The sequence below is a fragment of the Solanum tuberosum genome, unplaced genomic scaffold, assembly GCF_000226075.1.
Source record: "Solanum tuberosum cultivar DM 1-3 516 R44 unplaced genomic scaffold, SolTub_3.0 scf00021, whole genome shotgun sequence".
Classification (NCBI taxonomy): Eukaryota; Viridiplantae; Streptophyta; class Magnoliopsida; order Solanales; family Solanaceae; genus Solanum; species Solanum tuberosum.
The window spans coordinates 1,830,807-1,846,583 of NW_006238947.1; the positions used below are offsets into that span (position 1 = coordinate 1,830,807).

General features: G+C 29.0%; 1 protein-coding gene and 2 long non-coding RNA genes across 5 annotated transcripts in view; 1 reads left to right on the forward strand and 2 right to left on the reverse strand.

The window, feature by feature from the left end:
- LOC102591404 (fatty acyl-CoA reductase 2-like) overlaps window positions 1-15,777 on the forward strand; it is a 41,430-nt gene that overhangs the window by 6,454 nt on the left and 19,199 nt on the right. The window lies entirely within an intron of this gene.
- LOC102580130 (uncharacterized) lies at window positions 1,887-8,692 on the reverse strand. 3 transcript variants are annotated; one of them, XR_001472682.1, is made up of 5 exons: window positions 8,543-8,692; window positions 8,379-8,439; window positions 6,594-7,771; window positions 2,724-2,899; window positions 1,887-2,105 (listed from the first exon to the last, which is right to left on the reverse strand). It is a non-coding gene; the product is annotated as an uncharacterized lncRNA (long non-coding RNA). The 3 variants fall into 3 exon arrangements; XR_366821.2 differs by lacking the exons at window positions 8,379-8,439; window positions 8,543-8,692 and having other exon boundaries at window positions 6,594-8,038; XR_001472681.1 differs by lacking the exons at window positions 6,594-7,771; window positions 8,379-8,439; window positions 8,543-8,692 and adding an exon at window positions 3,242-3,817.
- Window positions 4,273-4,751, reverse strand: LOC107059476 (uncharacterized). The gene is made up of 2 exons (XR_001472683.1): window positions 4,665-4,751; window positions 4,273-4,577 (listed from the first exon to the last, which is right to left on the reverse strand). It is a non-coding gene; the product is annotated as an uncharacterized lncRNA (long non-coding RNA).

Below are 15,777 nucleotides of genomic sequence, written 5' to 3' on the forward strand. Positions count from 1 at the left end.
CCCACCCCACCACCAACTTCAACCCCCAAAAGTAATAATCAAGAAAATCAAACTTACCAAGATTTGCCACTAGAGAAGAAGTTGAAGCTCATAAGTGCCATAACAAAAGAAACAACTTGACCCAAAAACACAGGGTAAAAAGTCTTTAATATCCCTTCATAATTCCTCCACCAGCTGCTATTATTATCCATAGAAAAAGAAAAAAAAATCAAATCTTTACCAAAAAAAAAAAAGGAATTAATAAAACCTCTAGCTTCTATAAATAGAGAAAAAAAGAAAGATCTGTTATGTATTTATGGCTTCTTTTCTTTTTCTGGTCAAATTTTCAGATCCCAAATCTGAGCTGATTTTTTTTTTTTTTTTGAAGAAAAAGAATAAGTGGTCCTTTGTGGAGTATATATTAATAAGTAGTAATAGTACAGTGGCGGGAGTTAGCTACCTAACAGTCAAAACACATTCTCATTACTCCTATTCTAGACTTTCATGATCATGTCTTAGCCTTCGAGTTCGAGTTTTGAGTATTATATTAGTAATGATATATTTAGTGAATTCTATAAGTGAGATATGGTGAAAGTGGATGTAGATAGATTTTATCATTATTTTGTTAATGTAAAAAGAAACTATTTTCGAAAATAAAAAAGAAAAATACAGTGAACAAAGTATAGCAAGTTGCAAGGTAACAACACAAAGACTATCGAGTTCTAAATATAGATAAAAACAAAGTGATAAAAATAGTTTTGAGATATTTTTTTTTTTAATAAATAGCGCAAATAATGATTAACAAATATATATATTAGAAGGATATTTAAATTTAAATTAATCGTTAAATTAAAAAAAAATAAAAAAATTCAAACCATAGATGTAAGAATGATCAGATATATCTTTGAATTTGCTAAAAAGATCATGTTGACTTTTTTAAGAAAAAAGTTACGATTAATTTTTTTATTTCCATTAGACAAGAAAGTATATCTAAATCATTTCAGTAACAATAATTATTTATTTAAGTAATTTTAATATCAATCGGATATATTAACTCTAAATCGCAAATTGAGAGACATGTTATATTTATTTTTTAAAAATAAAATTAGTTTTTCGACACGTGTGTTGCACGTGATTACCAATTCAAAAAATATATGTTATAGTAAATAGTATTGCTTATTTTAGGGAAGATTTGAATAATAAGTTTTGCACAAAATAATATTGCAATTTTTTTTGTGAATGTTCAATGTGGATCACTATATATATCTCTTATTCACGTGAACCTATGAAGATGGTCAATGAAAATTTTTATTAGCTAAATGCATATATTTATTTCAATTTGCTGAGGTTCAATCATGTAATTGGGCGTATCTCAATAATATTACCTTATAGACGATATTTGTTGTGTATTTTTTTTGTTATCTAACCAGATGTGTTTGCACGTGTATTTCACGTTAAACTGTTCAAATGTCATATGAACATGTGAAGAGAACAACTACATTTTATTTTTTAGAACTAATTTAAAATAATATATTTTGAAGTTAGAAGATCTTGTTAACTTGATAATACATTTGTGACATATATAAAACTTTAATTGAAATACAAATACCTACCCATATATATACACTAGATTGGCAAGGCCCGTGCCCAACACCAGTAAAATCACTTATGTGTACACTTTTAAAAAAATATTTACAATATTTGTCAACATTATATATATAACAATTTGGCTAAATTACAGTATTGCTAAAAGTTGCGAATGACAACACTTTTTGCTAAATTTTAAAGGAACAAAATTGGTTTAAGTAAGTATTGCTAAAGTTGACAAAATGGTAATAAATTAAAAGTCTACTTAAAAGTGGTAATTATTAAATAAAAGACCTTCACTTATGTAATTTTTCCTATAATTAAATTGTTTTTCTAGCTAAGCCCAAACAGTTACTGTACAATTGTTCCTCAATAACATGATATTGAAAATGAAATATGAAAGTTTCATCAATCAAACATTCTAAATTCTTTGTAGCACTGCAAAAACCTTCACCCACAATGAATCATAATGGACAAACACGAGTTCTTCCGCGCACATCTTTTCACCATTCCCTTGAGAACTGTAATTGCTTCTATTACTGCAAGTTGTGAACAATATGAAACTTAATGTTTCCAACCAAAAATACACTAAAGAAAAAGAATCAACTATTACTCTGCACAATAGTTATTAGGTAGTGAAACACTCACAAAATTGTGGAGTACAATAGAAAAAAAATAATTAAAAAAGCAATATTGGTAGTATAAGTATGTACATTTCTAAAATTGTCATGTCACTATATGAAGCTCAATAAACCATACATTTTTTTACATATAAAACAAAGATAAAAGGAGTATGGATGAAATTTTTTGGACTTACTTCTTCTTTCTCCATCTCAGAGAGAGTTAAAAAAAATTGACTACTTCACTTGTAAGAGAAGATGTTTTCAACAAAAGAATGTTTTAGGAAACCTCGTTTTAATTTGTTGCAAACTTATTTGAGCAATTAGTCTTAAAAGGACCTTCACCCAAGGCAATCCAATGGCTACTATTCATGTGCATTTCACTTCTCTTATTCATTAAAAACAATCCTTCCTTTCTAATGCTTTATTTTTACCATTCTTATACTCATATAAGTTTACTTGATTGACATGCCAAAAAAGAAAGATCTCATAGCAACAATACATATTATCAATAGAGATATGGTAGTATTTTCTTACTTCAAATAGATGTATGATTCTAAAATCAGCATGTCCTTCTCAAGTCTGACTTTCTCTTTTTCATTGAGAGGAGGGTGAGCAACTTTAAATCTACTAATACATAATATTTCAACTTATCCTTTAGCTGGTTTTGTAATAAGCTCTCAAACAAGTTTAACGATTATGCCCTTCTTGCTCTGTAAAAATTGGCAGAAAAAGAGAAAGTGCAAAAACATCTTAGTACATAAAAAATGATTATTATTTATCAAGAGTACATAAAATAACTAATGCAATCCAGTTTGTTGGGTAATCCAACAACTTTCATCAGTTTAGATGGCTCTAATCCTCTTTTTGTTCTGAACCTAAAGTGATGTTATAACTTGAACTTCTATTTTTGAACTTAGTACAAACTTCTTCAGGATTAAATTCAATAACATGATCTGAATACAATAAAGTGCACCGAAAGAAGAGATGGAAACTTTTGGTGACTGAGCTTATCCCTCAAACATAAATGTAATTATCACTCAATTTAGAGATACCTCGAAAATTAGGAAGTTGTAAACTGCCTCTAGAACAGGTGAGAAAATGTGCAACATACTGTGTCTGAATCTCTCATGGCTTATCTATGACTTAGTATCGTGGAAGATACAGTTTCCACAAGTGAATCAATCTCCCACATTTATATCCAAATGCACCAATTAGCTGTAGAAAAAACCTTTCCTATTCTGATACAAAGTAAACTTTCATGCTGCTATTTAAAATTTCAATTAAAAGAAACAAAAAAAAAAAGACAAAAGAAAACACTTATCCTGCACTTGTTCTTATCATGTTGAGCATCAAGTTAAAACCATACTCCTGGGCCCGTGATATATCTACCCAAGATTGAAAAGTATAGAAAACATCAAACATGGAACTCATAAGGGATGTTATTACTTTGCCTTTCACATTTGCAATATCAGCACAAATGCAATAACATAGTAATTCACGTCTAACTAAATTGATTGTTGGAATGATGTTCACAAGTAACAACTAAGCAACTGAGAGGTACTGCTCATGACAATATATTCACTCGTCTTGACATTCTAAAGACAGAAGTAAATTGAAGCATTGAATGTTATTGATTCAAAACTACAACCTTAAGAAAAGCTAATATCCTTTTCATTTGATCATTTTGAAGCTACAATAGGAAAATTAACATGGATCATCATAACTTATGCGACAAATGGCATTTCCACTACAAAAAGTCAGGTCGAGTTGCTGCTCTTTCCGATTTAGTTAGAATACCAACTCTATATACCTTTAGTATTTAGTTCTTAGAAATCCAGAAAGAGTGGGATAAAAACACACATTCGTTTATGAAGGCAAATATTGTTTTATAGAAGATTCAAAGTTCTTGCAAGTTCCTTTAAGCAGCAAAATGAACTTCTTACAGCTTCGTTCAAGAGTTGCATGCTGCACATTACCAGATAGGAAAGGAAAAAGGTGCCGGACTGGTAGATTACAGATGAATGATTTTGTAATCACTCACTTGCAGTTCTCTATACCTTGTCTTAAATCTTTCCAGTCCATCTTTAGTAGTGAATTACTAACTCTTAACAAAGCTTCTAAATGATAATTTCCTTCGTATATCTCTTGAAAAGCTAATCATACATTCAACTTATAAGTGAAGCAGAGGATATTTAAAACAAAGAACATGAAGCATATTATCACTCTTTTGGCAAGAAACAATATGAGACTCCAGCAGAAACTCATTGATGAATGAGCATCTATATATTTGGCATGAAGAAGATATAGAACAATGCAGATCATACTTGTAGCCTATCATGAAACGCCCAACAATCCCCTTTTCTTGCTCTAATCTATGTAGCTTTGCACCTATGCAAACACACAGAATGTTGTCAAAAGGAGGAAGAAAATGAAAACGGAAGAAGTATATACATCAATAATGTTAATAATTAACACCTTGAGGCATCCAAGTCTGTCTAATAGAATCGCGCCTTTTTCTACTACTGAAGGTCGTGTTTATCCCCAATAACCATAAATGTCTTCTTTCTGGGTCCTACGTCCTCCAGAATCTGTGCTCAAGGAAGGAACCTCTTCAGTTATCCATGGAATTAGAGGATCCTTAGTTGAAGGCAGCTCACTTTGAATCTTAGATATTGAATCATCCAACGATCTGTTGAATGCTCCGATAAATAGAAGGACCATCAAGAACAGAACTAAGTAAAACATCATAAGTTTTGAACAACACTTCTTCTCTACTTCTTTTTTTTAGCATAAGTTTGTAAAAACAAGGTGAAGCTCACAAACAAAAACATACTTCTTTTGTGGTGTAACATATATTGTCATGTTAAGTACAAAAAATAAAGTGTAAGGTAATCACATTAAAACTCTAAAACTCACTGGTTAGCTACTTGGGCTTTGTTAAACTTTCCCATCATCTCCTCCTTCTGCTCATAAAACATCATCCATATTTAGAAAACTGCAATAATAACTATAACAATGACAAAAGAGAAGTTCTATTCTTTGTTTGTTGGGGGGTGGGGGGTTGGAAACAAAATTAATTTTACCGTCTTATCAACATCATGTATTAGCACAATTAAATAATGTATTAGCACCATTCATTCCAGAATCTCATAAAAAATAGTATACAGTAACAAAAATGTCCACTTTCACTTATGCTTAGCTTTTACCACTTAAAGAAGATTATTTTTTGCCGTTTACATCTTCAGCTTCACATTTATTTCTTGAAACACACTGGATAGGTACTTGGGCTTTGTTAAACTTTCCCATCATCTCCTCCTTCTGCTCATAAAACATCATCCATATTTAGAAAACTGCAATAATAACTATAACAATGACAGAAAAAAAGTTACTATTCTTTGTTTGTTGGGGGTGGGGGTTGGAAACAAAATTAATTTTACCGTCTTATCAACATCATGTATTAGCACAATTAAATGATGTATTAGCACCATTCATTCCAGAATCTCCTAAAAAATAGTATACAGTACAAAAATGTCCACTTTCACTTATGCTTAGCTTTTACCACTTAAATAAGATTATTTTTTGCCGTTTACATCTTCAGCTTCACATTTATTTCTTTTTTCACACCTCAATTTTCGTGATTTCTTAATTTGACTTTCATAGTTTTACATGTGTTCGGTCAAGAGGTCATTTTACTTGCACAAAGTTTCCAAGGTAATTGACATTTTCTTTTTCGTCCAGAGTTGTTGATAGTCAAGTAAGAAAAGTCTTATTAACCTATTGGTAGGGAACCCTGTCAATTCACTGTCAACAAAAAAACGTAAAGATCATCTAGAGTATCTCAAAAATGCCACTATCTTTGCACACTGTTGTTTGACATAGACATATATTTACTGTTTGTTTTAGGTAGATTAAGTATGTGAAAGAAATTAACAGAAGAGCAAGATGTTATGTCATTATAACCAAAGTATACACTTATCTGAATTAATAAAGAAGACAAATATCTTAGTATTTAGTAACCTGCAAATCAATAGTGGAAAGAATATATTCTTTTCTGTCTTGACATCAAAGTATAAACACGCCACAACTAACAATTGAAGTTTTTTCAATTTTACTTCCCAACAAATCCCAAGATAGCATAGTAGAGGCAATCATCAGTTTTTAAAGTTCAAAACTCAATAGAAAAAAGTGCTAAATGAAAGATGAATTGCACGTTACATCGACTTATAAGAAATTCATAGAAAGATCTAATAGAGTTGGGCGAATAAATATACTCAAATCCCAAATATGAGCCGAAAAGGTACACAAGACGAAAATCATGCAGAAACCAAATAGATGACGACTCTTACATAGATTAGTACCAATCCAATCGAAATTCTAGGTTCAATTAAACGACATAGTACTTACTAATATTGTCTAGTAGTGCTAAATAATATAGCTCTTGAATTGGTGAATGCGATGCAAGGTATAGAAGTCCTGTGTTAAGAAAAAGGACTTCTTTAGTTACTTTAGGCACATCAAACATAAAATTAATTCATAAGAAGTGTTTGAACAAACAATTAATCTCCTGTAAGGAATGAACAAAGAAGCATGACGGACAAAGAAACAAATATATGTATCACCCATTAAAAATTATTAAATGACAGACTTGATTGAAAGAAAAATAAGAAGAAAGGCTGAAATCTAGATACATAAAGAAGTCTAAATGAAAAATAAAATCAAAGGTACTATTTTTAGAGAAATTCAGAATTTTACCTCCATTTGGAAACATGATCAACCTTTTTAACTTCAAATGGTAAGAGCCCATGAAAAATGGATATAAATTAATAACAATGACAAAAGTAGTAATTTATCAACAACCAAAAAAGGGTCAATTACCAGCGGAGTACTTTTATGGCATCATCCATCATCTTCAAAACATTACCAAGGAATTGATTAAAATAATAATATTAATTAAATGTGTCAAGACCTGAGAACTGATCTTATAAAAGGGCTACTGGATACTATTGTGGCCAATCCTCTTTGCCATCTTTTCTTCACATCTTAACCACTGAAATACCACTAGAATTTTATTTTAGTTCTTTGAGGGTTCATAGAATTTTACTAACAATATTGTGGAAACACTAAAGTAATGAGCATTAGAGTCCTTCTTGAAGATAGAATATTAAATGGGAATACTATATTTTGAAAGTATCTTCTCGCAAAATTTTCAATTTTTTGTTCATGAAATTAAGGTCCTTCACATGTAAATATCTTCTTTTGACTAAATATATGTGCAGTACATCAAAATGTCAATTTGAACCTTGTGGTCTTAAACATGTCACGTAGAATGTTAAGATTTAAGAGTTATGAATATAGAAAAAGACATTCTTTTTTAATAAAGTTAAAAAGAAAGTGAGACACATAAATTGAAATCAAGGAATTGTTTTACTTATTCTAACAAGGCAATCATGAAATGCATTCTGAGTACGGCTGCAACAATATTTAAAGCTTTTGGAACTTGCTGCTGATTTTTTTTTTATATCACCTCTCAGACAACACTGGTTCAAGAATAATAGTTGGTAAGCTCAATAACGATGAAGTAACTGAAATTAGAGAAAAAGAGTGCAAGAATAAGACTTTGTACCTGCAAGTTTTTCTTTTTTATTTTCAGAACGTATAACAATTTGCAAAATAGAGGTTCACAATTATTGATTAAAAATTGTTAATGTGTAAGCTCTTACTAATGGTAATCTATACATTCAAGTTTAAATATTCAAAATTTCTTCATATTGATTGCTACAGAAAGTATCACCTGCCAATTATGTATGATAAAAACTACTCATTTGATAAATTCTTAAACCTTGGTATGTAATTACAGCATATCTAAAGTGTCATAAGCCAAAAATGTTGAGCTAGTCAGTGTGTATTGATGTACGAAAGTTCAATATACTTTTGCAATTTATTTTTACCTAAGCTACTAAAATCATTCATGAAAAATAGAGGGAAAATATAAGCATACACCAATCAGATCACTACCAAAAATTAGGGGTCAATAGAAAAAATAACCGAAAGAGTTTTCGCGTCCACCAGAAAGTTATTTAACAGAAAATTGAGAAACTCCACAAGAAATCCAAAAGTGAAGAACAAAAGGAGGAAAATTGGAAGATGAAGGAGCAAAATTAGGGTTTAGGCAAATATTTTTGGTCTCACCTGTTAAAGAGCAGCAAAATGATACAAGTACCCCCAATTGAAATGCATGCCTGAAAGTAAGCTAGCTCAAATTCCAAACACTGATTTATTAGGTTCGTTGTTTCTGCAGTATAAAATAAAATAATTTTCCTTAAGATACCAAATTGAGAATTAACGTAACAAACCTACGGTAAAAGATTGCTCCTCTCCGAATGCTTCCTCGTCCTCTCTGGGTCTGAGTGAAAATTGATGGACATGTAAGAAAAAGAATGGAGAAATGGAAAGACCTAGAAGAGAGTAGGAGAAACCAAAGTAGTCAATGACAGGTGAATTGCAGCAAACGTACAGATCCCTAAAAGTAACAGTAAAATCACCCATGTGCCCTTGTTCATCCGGTAGAAATCTCCTAAATTTAATGGTAAAATTACATCATTGTCCTTGTTAAGTAAAGTAAAATATATATATAATAAAACAAAGACACGTGGGGCGTTAAAAGAAATTACACCGCAGGTTATAAAGACACGTGAGGACTTAAAAAGAAATTACACGGCAGGTTATAATTAATACTTATGTATTATCAATGGTAGTACAATATTTGTTAAATAAAGTGGACCCTAACATAGTACAACTTAAATGTTAGTACAATACTTGTTGAATAAAGTGGGCCCTAACATAGTATAACTTAACTTACATTTGGAACAACTTTTTGGAGCTGTGTTTGTCCTTCACAACTCCCTCTTCTAAATAAGGGTAAAATAAATATATATATGAGCTTTTCTTCGTCTGAAATACTGTAATATTAAGAATAGTAAATAAGTAAAACAAAAAGACAATGTTTATATAGTAATAACTATTTTGAAGCAAACTTCCTAACATTCTAAATCACATTGATAAATAAAGTCATTCTTTTGTCTTGAGCATCAAAAAAGCAAATTGTGACAGTTCTCTAACTCTTGAGAAGTTTAATAATTTTGAAAACAGATGTTCAGAAGCATATATTTACTTCACATGAGAAATTTATAAAAAAAAATAAAAATGAATTTAGACTACATCATGTTAACTTTATATATTGGAACATTACATACTAATGTATATATTATGCAAATTGATGGCCTTTCAGTAGTGCCAATCGAGAAGTTCATCAGTCAACAACTCTGAGGAAAAAAAACAAGGCAGTTTACTCAAACATCAAAGATCACTATGAAAAGGGGAGGTAAATACAACCGCATTTTGACAATAATAATGACGGTGTGTTCCTTCACAAACTATTAGAAAAGAAGAGAAAATGTGAAGGTACAAAATGCAACGTAGAGACACCAGAGAAATATTGAGTGAAGGAAAAGGACAGATACGTTTTCTGTAATCCCCATGATAAAATTTCTCATCTTTTTGCTTAATTCTTCTATTGTTGGTAGAACATTGAAGCATATCATCAAAGGGGAGTTAACACCACAACCATGCACTTAGCAAGTTACAAATGGACCACTATTAGCAACTGATTTATTTTTGATATGATAAATTATTGCAGAAAAGGCAGCACAAGGCTGTCATACAACTAATGACACAAGTAATACACCGATGAAAATGTACATTTTCTGTTTTCACCAAAAAGAAATCTTTCTTTCCACTCACAAACTCGACAGTAATCAGCATATACTAAGAGCAAAGGAATCACTTACAACAGTATTTGAACTAACTTAATGACAGTAAATCTCATGAAATCTTTTAAAATGCAAGAAGAAGAAGAAGAGTAGAAGATTAAAAAATTGTGGTTGAAATAAAATGAGAGGAAGCCCCTCTATTTATGACTACAAAGGGTGGTATGAACAAGTATTTTTGTATGTCTTATCGGAAAAGTCATGACCTTTTGAGAAGTCACAACCCTTTGAAAAAGTCACACAACTCATCGAAAAATCACAATTCTTCGAAAAAATTCATAACTCATCAAAAAAGTCACAACTCATCGAAAAAGTCAAAATCTAAGTTAGGAATATAATAGTAATTTAACATTTAAATGAAGAGTTCATACTTTTAAGATGATATAGATAATCACCCAAATTACACTAACTGCCGTCACCCACCTTCTGACAGAAGCAGCCGACAATTTTAATTGAAGTAATGTTAGATAAATTGATTTTTTTCTTGCAGTCTTTTTCAATAGCTAACCATTTTTAATTAATACAACAACACAATTATTCAATAAATTCTTATAAATGGCCTTTGAAAATAATAAAGTGTATGCGGATTTTATATGTACTTTAAATGGTAGTTTGGTGAGAAGGATAATATCAAATAGTCTAAAGATTAAATTATAACATCATTTAATTTATTGTATGATTGATAAGTTTGAGATAACTTTTGAAATTAATAATTAGTATAGTAATAAGCTGCTTATTTTCTTAGGTGGTGTAGTAATTTTGGTACAATCTATAGAGAGATAAAATAAGTAAAATGACAAAGATATCTCTTTAAATCCTTTTTATACATCACATTTTTATATTCATGTATATTACATTATTTTAATACCTTATATAATAACATTTACAATATTTACTATTCCTTATTTTTATGATAATTCTTCATATTTTTCTATTAAAATATTACACTATATAAATATATTTTTTATTTATGAATTTATTTGACTAATTGTTATGTTTATTTTATATTTTGATTTCTCATAAATCATTTATCACTTTTAACAAACTTAAGATAAAAGTTATATTTTAAAGCTAAATAAGAAGAAATTTTTATTTTTAAATACATACGGTACTATAATGGAGTGCACACACAAAAATATTTAAGCTAAATAAGATGAAAATTTATTTTTAAGATACCTAAAGCTTGGAGAAAAAAGTTAAATAAAGTATTTTTGTAAGTAAACAATTTATTCTAAAAATTTATACAATGTATATTATTTTGAATATAACAAACTAAATCCTCAATAAAACTAATCTCAACATAACTAATTTAGCATAACTTATCTCACTATAATTAATCTTATCATAACTTATATTTAAAACAAATGATCCCTAAAAATTAAAATGATTATTTCTGATATCACCACAACAAGTATTTGTGTACTCAAATAATTCAATTGCTTTTGTGGTACCTCATAAATATTTGGTGATAAAGATGTGTACGTGCACCAAGTGATTATTCCCCCACTAAACATTTGGAAGCCACACCATTACTAGATAACACGATAGTACCTATGGAAAAATTAAATAATTAGACCATACTAAGTAATTAAGAAAAATATTGAAATTATTAATAGATTTATTAAAATTTAAATGAGCAACTTTCACATATAGCAAACATAAAAATTATATTTGTGTGTTATAGATATAGTTTGCATAATTGCGCTCTATAACAAATTTTATGTTTGCTATGGAGCTTTTGATTTGTATAATTCGCTTGATACATCCAATTTTATACAATTGTTCAATTTTGTATAAATTCATCTATACATTGTAATTTGTATAATAAGATCTGTATTTGTATAATTATAAGTATATAAGACGAAAATATATGTATATGTATTTGTATTTGTATATACACTGTTCTCTCGCTTTATACAAACACAAACACATTTTATATATTTTATACCGAAATGTATAAAATGGCTAATTGTATACTGAATCAGATGGCAAAAAAAAGGGGATGTTTGCTGCGAATTACAAATAAAAATAAACTATGGCTATAACATTTAATTTAAACTAATAGTTTGCTATTTCATACAATTTTCCCAATTTAAATTTCATAAAATTGAAAATTTTCTCTTTTTTTACAAAAAAATATAAATTTTTAAATCTACATTATGATTTTATTATTATTATTATTTACTTATTTTTACAAATATTAACTTGCAAAAAAAGATTTTAAAAAAATTAAGTTTGAACTTTATTTATTGTGTATTTTGTCTTTGAATGGATTGAACATGTCATATTTGATACTTTATCATGATATATACTATATAAATATCGTAAAGGATTTGTGAGTTTATACTGAATCAATTCTCTTTGACACCTTGTTAATATATAATACATACCATGTTAGTATGAGCAGTTTTTTAAAAGAAATGAATTGGTTATTTATAATACATTATCCTATTATAGAAGATTGAAAAAGTGTTTTTTATTTTTATTTTTAATAAATGAATCATTTTCTATGGTACCATGTCAATTATGATATATATCGAGTAGATATTATAGATGACTGAGTTTTTTTTTATAAGAACCAGTACACTGAGTTTTTTTTTATAAGAATCAGTACACTGTGATTGTGTACTAATTCTGCACTTGCTCTTATTTTGTTGAGTACAAGGCATCTTCAAACGGCTATTGACCGACCTCGCTTAGAAGATCAGTGATCATCATTCGAATTTATGGGTGAGCCAATTCTTTTGGGCTGCCATGGGATTCTCTTTCATCTATGTCCACCACTTTCAGACTTAGACATTTGTTTTAGTTAGTTCATTAGATTGGGGTTGCATCCCTTCTTGTTTAGACTTGGTTCATTATTAGATGTTTTGGTACATTGACTTTCAGGTTCTAGGTTATTTCTTTCCGCATTGTTTAGTTCTTGTTAGACTTTTGTTGGAGTTTATGGGAACTCCCTATTTATTTCCTTAGTGTTGATTTAAATGCCTTAGTTTTTAGATTATTTGCTTGGTTTGGATTGTAATAGTAATTCTCCCACCGGAGTGTTAGTGTGGGTGTTAATCACGACGATCTAGATCGTAACATATATGATATATACTATATGAATATCATAAAGGATTAATAAGTTTATACTGAATCAATTCTCTTTGACACCTTGTTAATATATAATATATATTATGTTAGTATGAGTAGTTTTTTAAAAGAAATGAATTGGTCATTTATAATACATTATTTTTTATCCTATTATAGAAGAGTGAAAGTGTTTTCTATTTTTATTTTTAAGGAATGAATCATTTTCTATGGTACCATGTCAATTATGATATATATCGAGTAGATATTATAGATGACTGAGTTTTTTTATAAGAATAAATCATTCCTCCGTAATATCTTGTCAATATATGATATATTATGTGAGTTAATTATGTATGAACGTTTGTTAATATATATCATATATCATATGGGATTGAATTTATTTTTTTATGGGGAAAACTAGTCTTCTATAATACCTGGTTAGTATATGATATATACCATGTAGATATCATAGAAGACTGAGTTATACTATTTCATGAAAGAATAAACTCATTCTTCTATGATATTATATGTCAATATATAATATATACCAGGTATGTATCATTGTATACTGCAACAATATACTTTCACTACTACCGATTCGGTATACTATATATTAGTATAAGTTTTTTTTCCTGATTTGATATAGAAAAAATAAATATATTACTATATCAGTTATATTTTATATTGATATTAAAAAAAGAAGAAACTATAAAGGTATTTAGAATTAAAATATGAAAAAACAAAAAACAAATGATTTGAAAACAATGAAGGGCAATTTGTAGCAAAGTATAATGGAAGAGCAGGGGCGGACCTAGGTGGAGCCTAGGGGTTCACCCTAATCCTCTCGTCAAAAAATTACATCGTATATATAATGTCAAATTGTGATATATATTAAAATGAACCCCTGAGAACAAAGGACAGACTTGGCTCAATGGATAAGTGGTTCATGTAATGCCCCTATGTCACGGATTCAAGCCCCATTGGCAACATTTTTTCCCTTTTTTAATATTAGCTCTGGAAAATGGAACTTTCGGGCTTAGACCTTCTTCTTCTTTTTCATTATTTTTTTCTTTTATTCCATTTCTTCTTTTTTATTTATTTTTGTTTAAATTTATTAGACACATTCTTTTTATTTTTATAATTTATTCTTTTTATATCTATTATTCATTTTGTTTCAACGTAACTCTTTTTTCATATACGTTTGAATAACTTTTAAAAAAAAATGATGAATTATATTTAACTTGAAATTGAGATAGAAATATAGTTTATTTAAAAAAAATAAATGTAAATTAGATGTAATTGAATGAAGAAACTTAAATATCGTCAACATCCTTTTAAAAATATTAATTTAATAGAATTCATGAAATTTGTTTTATATTTTTAATTCTCTTTTAGTGAGATGTAAACTAAACATATTTGATTTATTCGCTATTTGTTTTTTTTGTTTTTTACAAATTATGACTAACCTAGTAAATTGAACTATATGAACTAAAAAAATTGACGATGCTGTTTATTTATATTAATAATATGTATTATAATATCAGTAACTCTATTCTTACACACTTTTAGAGAATCTTGACGATTTTCATAGTAATATTTGATTGAATGGATATTAATTTAAAATTTTTAAAAGTGAAATATAAAGTAAACATTACAAATAACAGTATAAAAACACAAGAAATTTTAAGAATGCTCGATGGAGCATGATAAAAGTAAAAAGAAATGTTTAATACGGTATGATAAAGTGAGTTAAATTTCGCATGATAAGGTAAATATCTTTCTTCCCCGTCTCGCTCCCTTTTTCATTATTTTAATTTTCATTTGTTTTAGGAATTAACTTATGTAATACAGTCGATCCACTAAAATTCTTATCAATGCATCTTTGTCTTTGATTTCTTTGATTAGCTTAGTCTTTACTTTTATGAACCAATGAAATATCTATGATTCTTGTACAAAGAGCATGCCGAGGGGCTACTACGCTCACCGCACACTTGCATTACCACCTGAACTTCTTCTTTATACTTTGAAACCTCTGAGCAAAAATTCTGGATCCGCCACTAGGAAGAGGTATATTTATTTTCTTAAAAAGATATTATTAAAAAAATATTTAAATAAAAAATATAATAAGGAACATATTTTAACTATTATTGATCGTACATGAATATATTTGATCTTTTTCTCGATATTATTGTCACGACCCAAAAATGGACGTGAGACACTCGTCTTATCCCACCAAGACAAGTCAGCCTAAAACTCAACCATTATAATAAAATGCGGAAATTTTATAATCAACTCAAAAATACCCCCAAAATCTGGTTGTCACGTGTACAAGCCTCTAAAGTATTACAATTGATTCAAAAGAAAAATACAAGTCTCAAATGACCTTGTTTCTAGAATAGTTTAAGATCATAAATAGGAGTAAGAAAGTCCACTGAGATGACAAACAACTACCTCACAAATCTCCAAGAAGCCTCGGAAAATAAGAGAATGAAAAGTATCACAAAGGTCCAAGCTAGTAACCTACAAATTTTTTTGTAGAAGCAAGGGGTGAGTACCAAACCACACGGTACTCAGCAAGTAAACTCTAAACACGAGCTAAGAGGATAGAATACGAGTACTTCTTACACCCCAACCGAACCTTCACAACTACAATCTGTATAAAACCAGCCCAACCTAACAGTTCACAA